An 11802-nucleotide genomic window follows, 5' to 3' on the forward strand; every position below is an offset into this window, starting at 1 on the left:
GTTTCTGAATACTAACTGACTTTACTTTTGAGTGTTCAATGCTTGTGCAATAGCAGTACCCTTTTCATTAGCAAGTTTGATTTATTTGGCTGTATTAGAATTCTTCAACAAAGCAACATTTATGTATTTATTTCCTTGCTTACTTATTTGGATGAATAGAGCACTTTTACCAGGGTGTTTTGCAAAGCTTAGTAAACAGTGACAATAGATTATAAATATTTACATATTTATCAAATATGAAGAACAAATTGAATTAAGAAAGAAGATAGGTTTTAAGAAAAGAATGAAAAGTAGAAAGCGAGGGGAACAACGAACAGGGAGAGGGAGACCAATTCCAGAGTTTAGAAGCCAGGAAGGCAAATGGCTGGAAACGAGATTGCGCATGAGGAGAACAAGGAACAGTTAGGAGACATAGAGAAGAAGAACGATATGTCAGAGTATGTACATAGACAGAAATTAAAGAAGAAAGACAAGGGGACGAGCCCATGGATACACTTCAGTACAATTGAGAGAAAAACGAAAATGAAGAGGGGTTGGAAAAGGAAGTCTGTGAAGTGTGGCTAGAGATGGGGCGAAGCATGAGCTATGTGGTAGCAGATAGATAGCAAAATAGAAAGGAGACCAGAGAGTGGGCAAGACCATAGGCAGGTAACCAGACAAGAAGAGAACATTAATCGAGGCGTGCCAATTCGCATCCATTCTGCATGAGGTCACGAGCAATATCGATTGCTCTTAGCGTGTGATAGAGAATCTGGAATCTATTAAGGGCATGGAGGTGAGTATTGTGCAGTAGCAAGATTGGGCTACAACTACAAAAACAATAACCCCTTGCCTTTTCCCCTCACCTCTCTGGTACAATCATTGAGAAGGCCTACCCCACCCTTGTTTGTCCTCTTTTTAGACTGTGATATCACAGTAACGAATCCAGTGTCCCTTGTGTTAAGAAAGACAGCAATGCAAAACAGATCCACAGCCATCAAGTGCATCCTAACCAACTTCGGATCCAGGCTGTCCTGGGGCTGTGCAGCCTGTCTCAACACAAAAGAATATATGTCAGGGAGGGTACCAGGAGGTATAATACTCACTACCACGCCATTAATAGTATTCAGACTCTACATCACAAGCTAGGAGCTATCGATGTTCTGAGGCATGGCACAGATGCTTCCTATTAGGCACCTTCAAAGCCTTGCTAAAGCAGTTCGCTATTGGTGCACAATAGGTTTGCAGCAAAATTATTAAAAGGTCTGCTGCCTGAAGAATGCTTTATAATTGAGCCCCCGACCCAGAAAGCTTTGGAGCCATAGCCCCCTAGCAGAATGGCCACCAAACAATGGAACGTCCACACCAGCCTGGTCCATAACCCAACAGACCCATCTGGCCAATGTACGCCAAGGCACAGAGCATAACGGTTTGTGGAAGGACACAAATAGCTGATCTGTGGCTCCCCATGGTATGATATTGTATGGTATGGAGAAGTATTTATTAAGCGCAAAAAGATACCTTGAAATGGCATCACAGTGCTGAACAAACAGGTACACAGTGTCCCAGCCCTGTCACAGCAAAAACAACCATCCCCTAACTGCTAGTGAATCTTATTCAGGTTGGAAATAGAAAAGTTGTCCGCTTGTGCTTAAAATCTAAGTGGTTTTCCATAGCCCTCGTGTCTTGCCTCATGGGCTCACAAACACTGAACCACACAGAGCTGTGGGAAATTTTGAAATGCCTGGAAGGAAATACTTTTGAATAGTTAAATACTTTTCAGCAAACATGTTCAAAAGTAGAGACTCTCTCCTAACCTTCCTTACACTCCCTGCTCCTACATTCTACACTCTTCCTACTCTACCGCCACCTTCTGCCTCTATCTGTCATGATCTCTGCTTCCAAAAGGTCAGGGTTTTCCCAACTCCCTTGGAAGCAGATCCATAACCCAGGTTCCGAGGGCCAACCAGTCCCAATTGGGACCTTTTGGACCCAGTCCTGGCGCCAGTGGCACCAGGCTCATAAATATGCCCAGTCCCAGCGCTGGAAGCGCTGGGCTCATAATGCTTGGGTGGACTTACCTGCAGCAGACCATGCTGCTTACTTGCCTGCCAGTTGAGCCTCTGATCCTCTTCTGTTTGGAACTACTTTTCCTGTTGGGTGGGGCAGGAGCCACTCCCTAGGTTCAGAACACTGGAACTCTTCTGGAAAGCAGGAACTCTTTTCTTACCTAGGTGTGGCTGTGGAAGGAGACACCTAAGCACTACAGGAGGCTATTTAAACCACACCCGATGGATGAATCTTGCTTTGCGTTATTCTGCATCCTCTGCAGCAGAACGCTCATCGTGTCTTCTGCATCTGATCCTGGGCCTAAGGAAAAAGGCTTACCATCCTGAATCCAGTCTTCAGCAACACCTATAAAGACAAGAAAGAACAGGTTAGCATTACGGTCTTCAGTGACAGCGCTTCACTTACCTGGTCATCGGCTGTCACCAACGCCTCGCACTGCATTCCGGCATCTGAAAGACAAAGGCTTACCTACTCTTCGTGCGCTCCGGAGGTCTTCGCACTGCATTCCGGCATCTGAAAGACAAAAGCTTACCAACTCTTCGCACGCTCCGGAGGCCTTCGGCGCTGCATCCCGCATCTGAAAGACAAAACAAGGTGCGTTTAAAGACATTGGGGAACTTTAATACTCACGTGCCATTACTCCTTTCCACATCTAACCCAGTGGGTATTCCGGCACCCTGCAGCCGCTCCGAACTTGTACCTGCAAAATAAAAAGACAGTTAGAGCGCATCGTGAAGCAGGCAACAAGCGCTTACTTACGTGCTTCCAGGCGCTTCTATTCATCACACGGGCTCCATCTTCAACTCACTTCAGCCCGTCATCCGCCATCGCCGGAACCCTGCAAAACAAGAGACATCATTACTAAAGACTTTTAAAGACATTAGAATTACTCGAAACTTACCGTTCGTGCAGTAAACGACGGACAGCAGTCCTCTGAAGTCAAGAGGCCTGCTCCCCTTATCCAGTGAAGAAACTGGTACAGCACCCTGCCCCGAGGCAGATGGAGAGCACGGCGTTCACTTACCTAAGGTGAGAGCGTTAACCTTTGGGGTTCTACAGGAGAAGAGAAAGGGAAGAAGAGAGAGACATTCAATAACCCAGTTCATTAATCCCATATTTTCTATCTGCAGACATCTTACCCTTCGAGTCAGACATACAGTGCACAGAGGTCCAGCCCAAAGAGCCAGCCGTGTGTTACACATCACCTTTGAAGATACGGTATACGCCCAGTCAAGACCGGCGCCTCTACGGGAATCAGGTGAGCGTTACAGAACGCAAAGCCTACCGCAAAACTCCCGTCCAGGCGCTATGGAAACCTCGGATACCGACCGGCTAGCCCAGTTACTTGGGGAACTAAGGGCAGAAGTGCATGCAGCCCGTCAGGAAACGAACGCTCTAAGAAGGGAACTGATTATTTCCAAGGAGCGAACAGATGATCTCGCTAGACAATTGCTACAGTCACAAGCCGGACAGACCCCGTTACCCGCATCTGGGGGAAATCTTCCTTCTACATCCTCTATGAATCCAGTGCAGATCAACCTACCTGGGAATGTACCTCTGGCTCCGCCCGAACGATTTTCTGGTGACCCAAAGAGGTTTGCAGTATTTATCAATCAGTGCCGGTTGCATTTCTTATGCCGGCCAGCAGCCTTTCCAACTGATCAAGCTAAAGTAGCTTTCGTGCTTTCGTACCTTAGTGGCAATGCGGCAGACTGGTCGATCCCTCTAGTAAATCAAGATGATCCGGTCCTCCATGATTTTCAAGCTTTTCAGCTCAGTATGGAAAAACTGTTCGCAAGACATTCACAGGGGCAGGCCTTGGACAATGAGCTTCTTTCGTTGCGACAAGGTAATCAAGACCTTTTGGCTTATATTGCGTCTTTCAACAGACTGATAGTGGAAACTCAATGGCCTGAGGACAAAAGGATTACGCTGTTTTATAGAGGTCTACGTGGAGAGCTCAAAGATGTGTTAGCCCAAGTAGTGAATCCCCCACAAGATTGTTCGGACTATATAGACTTAGTCGTTCAAATAGATCACAGACTGCAGAACAGGAAGGCCGATCGTTCCAAGTTTGATGCTCGAGTATTTTCCAAACCGCCAACTCCTTCCAAAGGAGTAGACTCCGGGGAACCCATGCAAATAGGGGGCCTGAAAGGTCTTCTAACGGAGCGGGAAAGGAGAAAACAGTTGCAATTATGCCTCTATTGCGGAAACTCAGGGCACTTTCTTCGAGACTGTCCGGTGAAACCTGCCAAGAAGGCAGTAGGAGCTGCAGTTACCAAAGTTACAAACTCTGAGCAGGGAAACAACCTCGCCCGACAAGAATAGAGGTCCTCTTGCCGAGCGTGAAAACCAGTTCCGTGACCTCGCATTTTGTGATACCTATGGTCCTCATTAGCCCTGATAATCCGGATCGATTACATGCAATTGAAGCTTACGTCGACAGCGGTGCCATCGGCAATTATGTGGATCATGAAATGGTTTTGAGGATGAATCTAACTCTTTGTCCCAAGGCTGTAAAGGACGTCATTACTACGGTGGATGGAACGGAGATAGGCTCCGGACCAGTAACGCATAACACTCAAGAAGTGACGCTAGTAAGTCAAGATGGACACCATGAGAAGATCGTGTTCGATGTGATCAAGGCTCCTCAGTTTCAGATTATTCTAGGAATACCTTGGTTAGAGAAACACAATCCTCTGATCGATTGGCGAGCAAGAACGGTCCAGTTTCCAGAATGTGTCTCTACTTGTCACCCTCCACCTGGTGTTGCACTGGCAGCAATTTCTTCAGAGACTCCCCAGTTACCTCCCGAATACCTAGAATACCAAGATGTTTTCCGGAAGGATCAGGCTAACTCTCTACCTCCTCACAGGTCTTATGACTGCCAGATAGACCTGATACCTGGATCTACTCCTCTTTGTAGTAGAATTTATGCCCTCACCGAGCCTGAGAACCTTCACCTTCGACAATACCTGGATCAATACCTGGCAAATGGGTTTATTCGTCCTTCCAAGTCCCCTGCTTCTTCAGCTTTGTTCTTCGTTCCAAAAAAGGAAGGAGACCTTAGAACTTGTATAGATTATCGCTCCCTGAACCAGATCACCGTCAAGAATAGATATCCGTTACCTTTGATCCCTGAACTCCTGGACCAAGTCAGAAAAGCATGCATCTATACAAAGCTGGATCTTAGAGGAGCCTACCACTTGGTACGAGTAAAAGAGGGCGATGAATGGAAGACGGCCTTCCGCACCAAATATGGGCTATTTGAATATCAGGTCATGCCCTTCGGACTTTGCAATGCCCCGGCCGCCTTTCAATATTTTATGAACGATGTCCTCAGAGAGCTCATAGATGTGTGTGTTGTTGTTTACATTGACGACATCCTCGTTTATTCTTCATCGTAATCTGAACATCGGAAACACGTGAAAATGGTCCTCGAAAGATTGCGTCAACACAAACTTTTCGCTAAGTTGGAAAAATGTGTTTTCAACGTGACAGAAGTTGAATTCTTGGGATTCATATTATCACCTAGCGGAGTGCGTATGGATTCAAAGAAGGTCGATGCAGTTCTCAAATGGCCATCACCATCCTCCGTAAAAGGTGTGCAAAGCATGTTAGGCTTCGCTAACTTTTACCGCAGGTTTATCCCCGAATTTTCTCGGATAGTCCAGCCCATCACTGCCTTGTTAAAGAAAAACAAACGTTTTGAATGGTCTACCGAGGCGGAACAAGCTTTCTAGGATTTGAAGACTAAATTTATCTCTGCACCAATCTTAAAACACCCTCGCCCCGAACTCCCCTACATCGTGGAAACTGATGCTTCAAGCCTTGCCATGGGGGCAGTTCTATCACAAAAGGACCCGGTAACCAATCAGTTGCATCCCGTGGCATTTTGGTCCCGCAAATTCTCGCCTCCTGAAATCAATTACACGATTACTGACAAGGAACTTCTGGCTATCAAGTCTGCCTTTAAGGCTTGGCGGCATTATCTGCTGGGGGCCCGACACACCGTTACTGTGATTACGGATCACCGAAACCTGCAATATTTGAAAACCGCAAAAGCCCAATCCTCTAGACAACTCCGTTGGGCATTATTCTTTGCTGAGTTTGACTTCATAATTACCTATCGACCTGGTACAAAAAACGGTAAAGCTGATGCCCTTTCTCGGATGGGAGTGGAAGAACACTTGATCAACCCTAAACCTGTACCAATCATTCCCGAACAAAGAATTCTGGGTGTAATCGCCACACAATCCATAGAGGAAGTTAAGGATAAAGCCAGGCAACTTGTAACTCCAGCAGACATACAGAATTGGCATCTGCAGGGAAAGGACTTTGCAGTAAAGGACAACTTATTGTATTTCCAAGAACGATTATACCTGCCCAGCACAGATTTACAGAAAAAAGTAATCTCTTGTTATCACGATTCTTTAATGGAAGGACATCCCGGATTGGCCAAGACCTCAGAAAAGATCAAGCGCTACTTCTGGTGGCCGTCTTGGAAAAAAGATATCAGAGACTTTATAATGTCCTGTGGAGTATGCGCCCAAAACAAGAGTCAAAAGGAAAGACCAGCAGGCCTCTTACGCCCTATTGACATCCCACCTCGCCCTTGGCATACGCTTTCTATGGACTTCATCACCGATCTACCTCCATGCTCCGGATACAATACGATTCTAGTAATCGTGGACTTATTCTCCAAGATGGCGCATTTCATTCCGCTCAAAGGCTTGCCAACAGCAGCAACTCTGGCCCGGGAATTTCTCGAAAACATCGTCCGACTGCACGGTTTTCCTTCGGTTCTAATTTCGGATCGAGGTAGTCAATTTATTTCTCATTTTTGGCGAAGTTGCTGTCGGTCGGCTCAAATTGATGTGAGACTATCGACCAGTCACCACCCTCAGACCGACGGACAAACTGAGAGGACCAATCAAACTCTGGAACAGTATTTACGCTGCATGCTGCAACAAACTGAAAAAACTTGGAAAGACATCCTTTGGATAGCCGAATATGCCTACAATAACTCTGTCCATTCGGGAACTGGGAAAACCCCGTTTTTTCTTTTATACGGCAGTCACCCTCGAACCTCGGAGTTGGATCCCCTCCAAGATCTTGAAACACCAGCAGTAGACTACCTGCATTCTACAATCACCCAAGCCTTTAAGGAAGCTGTTTCTCACCTTCAAAGGGCTAAAGAACAATATAAGAAAGGAGCAGATCAACATCGGAAGGAAGCCCCTCAATATCAAGTAGGGGATCAAGTATGGTTATCCACCAAATATCTACCTCTAAAAGGGCCACGCACATTCAACCCAAGATACCTTGGTCCCTATTCCATCACTACCATAGTAAACCCAGTAGCGGTCAAGTTGGACTTGCCCCCGCACATGAAGATACATCCGGTCTTCCACGTCTCTCTATTAAAACCCGTGCAACCTCAAACCCGACTAACTAAATCTCCAAAACCCATCCTAGTTGATGGAGAACTCGAGTTTGAAGTCAAAAGCATTCTGCACTCCAAGATCTCCAAATCTAAACTATTTTACCTAATTGACTGGAAAGGCTACGGCCCCCAAGAGAGATCCTGGGAACCTGCTGAATATGTCCACGCTCCTCGCCTAATCAAAAGATTTCACCGAACATTTCCTGACAAGCCAAAACCCCCGGAGAAGCCCGGTTTGGGAGGGGCCTTGAGGGGGGGTACTGTCATGATCTCTGCTTCCAAAAGGTCAGGGTTTTCCCAACTCCCTTGGAAGCAGATCCATAACCCAGGTTCCGAGGGCCAACCAGTCCCAATTGGGACCTTTTGGACCCAGTCCTGGCGCCAGTGGCACCAGGCTCATAAATATGCCCAGTCGCAGCGCTGGAAGCGCCGGGCTCATAATGCTTGGGTGGACTTACCTGCAGCAGACCATGCTGCTTACTTGCCTGCCAGTTGAGCCTCTGATCCTCTTCTGTTTGGAACTACTTTTCCTGTTGGGTGGGGCAGGAGCCACTCCCTAGGTTCAGAACACTGGAACTCTTCTGGAAAGCAGGAACTCTTTTCTTACCTAGGCGTGGCTGTGGAAGGAGACACCTAAGCACTACAGGAGGCTATTTAAACCACACCCGATGGATGAATCTTGCTTTGCGTTATTCTGCATCCTCTGCAGCAGAACGCTCATCGTGTCTTCTGCATCTGATCCTGGGCCTAAGGAAAAAGGCTTACCATCCTGAATCTAGTCTTCAGCAACACCTATAAAGACAAGAAAGAACAGGTTAGCATTACGGTCTTCAGTGACAGCGCTTCACTTACCTGGTCCATCGGCTGTCACCAACGCCTCGCGCTGCATTCCGGCATCTGAAAGACAAAGGCTTACCTACTCTTCGTGCGCTCCGGAGGTCTTCGCACTGCATTCCGGCATCTGAAAGACAAAAGCTTACCAACTCTTCGCACGCTCCGGAGGCCTTCGGCGCTGCATCCCGCATCTGAAAGATAAAACAAGGTGCGTTTAAAGACATTGGGGAACTTTAATACTCACGTGCCATTACTCCTTTCCACATCTAACCCAGTGGGTATTCCGGCACCCTGCAGCCGCTCCAAACTTGTACCTGCAAAATAAAAAGACAGTTAGAGCGCATCGTGAAGCAGGCAACAAGCGCTTACTTACGTGCTTCCAGGCGCTTCTATTCATCACACGGGCTCCATCTTCAACTCACTTCAGCCCGTCATCCGCCATCGCTGGAACCCTGCAAAACAAGAGACATCATTACTAAAGACTTTTAAAGACATTAGAATTACTCGAAACTTACCGTTCGTGCAGTAAACGACGGACAGCAGTCCTCTGAAGTCAAGAGGCCTGCTCCCCTTATCCAGTGAAGAAACTGGTTACAGCACCCTGCCCCGAGGCAGATGGAGAGCACGGCGTTCACTTACCTAAGGTGAGAGCGTTAACCTTTGGGGTTCTACAGGAGAAGAGAAAGGGAAGAAGAGAGAGACATTCAATAACCCAGTTCATTAATCCCATATTTTCTATCTGCAGACATCTTACCCTTCGAGTCAGACATACAGTGCACAGAGGTCCAGCCCAAAGAGCCAGCCGTGTGTTACACATCACCTTTGAAGATACGGTATACGCCCAGTCAAGACCGGCGCCTCTACGGGAATCAGGTGAGCGTTACACTATCTCCCACTTTATGCACACTAATACTGACAAAGTCCTATCTCTTCTGATAAAGGCTATCCCCTCTTGTAACCCATTAGACCCTCTTGCTCCTCGGCTAGTCACCTTGCTGGACTCTTCAACCTGTCCTTTAACTCTGCTTGCTTTCCCTCTATTTTCAAAATGCCCATGAACATCCCTCTCCTAAAAAATCAATGGGCTGACCCAAACCTACCAGCTAACTTTCACACTGTGTCTTTCTCCTTCCAGACTACTCTAAAGTACTTGAAATGGTTGTGTTCAATAGTCTTACACATTTCTTAGACCTCCTCAAACTTTGAGACCCCCTACAATCAGGTTCCTGCTCCTGTCACTCCACAGAAACTCCTCTTGTGAATTCCTCCAACTTCTTTGCCTCTGTTAAGCCCTCCAGCCTATCCTCTATCATAATTCCCCTTGACTTGCCCGCTGCCATTGACACTGTCGATCACTCTGATCTTCTCAATAATCTCTTTCTTCTTGGGATTAGAGATTCTTGCATGGATTGAATCCTGCCTGGCACCTTGCCATTTCTCTGTCAGTTCGAGCAACAACACCTCTGAACTTACTCATCTAACTGTTGGTGTTCCACAAGGCTCTGTATTGGGTCCTCTCGTTGCACTCTTCACCTCTGCTCTTGGGGCACTATTATTATTATTTTTATTATTATTATTTTATTATTATTATTATTATTATTATTATTATTATTATTATTATTATTATTATTATTATTATTATTGTATTTATTGAGTGTGGACCTAGCTTTGAGAAGCAACTGAGCACTTTAGAGAGATATACACCAATTCAGATACATAACAGAGCGCTTTACAGAGGTGTACAGCATTACAGATGCATAACGGAGCGCTTTTCAGTGGTAACATTAGAACAGATATACAGCGCGGGTTGGATACAGAGGGGGACAGAGGAGGGGTACAGCTGTGCCGGGTGGCCGGGAGGAGAGGAGCGACGTGATGGCCTTGGTGTTAAGGAGGAGAGACTCCTTGAAGAGGTGGGTCTTGAGTTCTTTTCTGAAAAGAGTATATGGGCAAGTCTGATGCTGACGGGGAGGAGGAGGAGGTTTCATAGTCTTGGGGCATAGGCAGAAAAGGCTTGTTTTCTGGTCCTTTCCTTTTACAGCAGCAGATTTCAAGTCTGCATGTGTCCTGGCTTCTGGTGGTGCGCTGTCCACCAAAGATGCAGTTTCTCCGCGAGGTAGCCGGGAGACTTGAGGGCGACTGCCTTATAGATGATGCAGCAAGACTTGAAGGTGATTCATGCATCCAGTGGGAGCCAGTGAAGTTCGATGAGGGCCGGGGTGATGTGGTCATATCTGCGTAGACCGTTGATAAGGCGTGCAGCAGCGTGTACGACACTTCTCAGGGACACAAGGGAGGATGATGGGAGGCCTATGAGGTGTACATTGCACCCATCCAGGTGGGATAGGCCCAGTGCTTGTACAGTGGATCTAAAGCTGCTGGGTGGAAGGAAGGGCTTGACCTTTTGCAGGAGGGAGAGCTGTTACCAAGCTGTCCTGAGTTTTCTTAGCTATGTGTGTCTTGAAGGAGATGTGTGGAACCCAAGGGACTTGGCACAGGAGCTCAACTTGGGGTTGACGCCCTCAGAGTTCATGGTTGATAGCCAGGTCTGTGTGCCTGGGTGTTCGGTGTTGTTGGTGAGGAGTAGGAATTCGTTCTTGGAGGGGTTGAGCTTCAAGTATTCATTGGACATCCAAGACTGGATAAGCAAGAGGCAGGTTTTTAACCTATGGATGTCCTTGATGGAGTCGATCTTGAGGTATAGCTGTGGGTTGTCAAGTATAAGAAGTAAGATTGAAGATCACTGGACTCCACAGCTGACAGGTAGCAGTAGCAATCTAGAGGAGTCCATCTGAACAAACTGCTTGCAGTTGGAAAGGTAGGACTTGAACCAGTGTAGGACAACGTTGCTGATCCATATGTGCCGATTTAGGGTGTCCACAAGCGCCTGATGGTCTACTGTGTCGAAAGCAGCCGAGAGGTTGTGTAGTACCAGGAGGCAGGGGTTGCCACCCTCAGCGTTGTCGACAACTTGTATGGTTGCTGTCTCTGTGTTGCATCTGGGTCTGAATCCGGATTGGTAGGTATGGAGGGGATTGTTGGTGTTGATGTGTTGCTGCAGTTGTGCAGCTACCGCTTTCTGGATGGTCTTCCCTAGGAAGGGAAGATGGATGATGGGGCGATAGTTACCTAGGGTGTCGGGATCCAGAGTGGGTTTCTTTAGTAGAGGGAGGATTCGCAATGTTTTTAGGGAAGGTGCCTTGAGTTTGGGAGCTGTTGATGATCTCCACGTAGGGAAGGAGAGCTTATGTGGGGAGGGTCTTGAAGATGGATGTTGGGAGAATGCTATCGTTATATGATGTGGCTTTGATGGAGTGTGGTATGGCAGGATTGGGTAGCGGGTTGACACAATGCCTGACCTCTTTGAAGAGGGCACTGCTTTTGTTGTCGACTTTTGCTATGGTATTCTGATAGTAGGCACTAATCTTCTTTGGTTTCTTTTACCAACTCTTTGCGGATGACATCCAAAT

This window comes from Ambystoma mexicanum, chromosome 6p (genome assembly GCF_040938575.1).
Source record: "Ambystoma mexicanum isolate Mex_15411 chromosome 6p, UKY_AmexF1_1, whole genome shotgun sequence".
NCBI lineage: Eukaryota > Metazoa > Chordata > Amphibia > Caudata > Ambystomatidae > Ambystoma > Ambystoma mexicanum.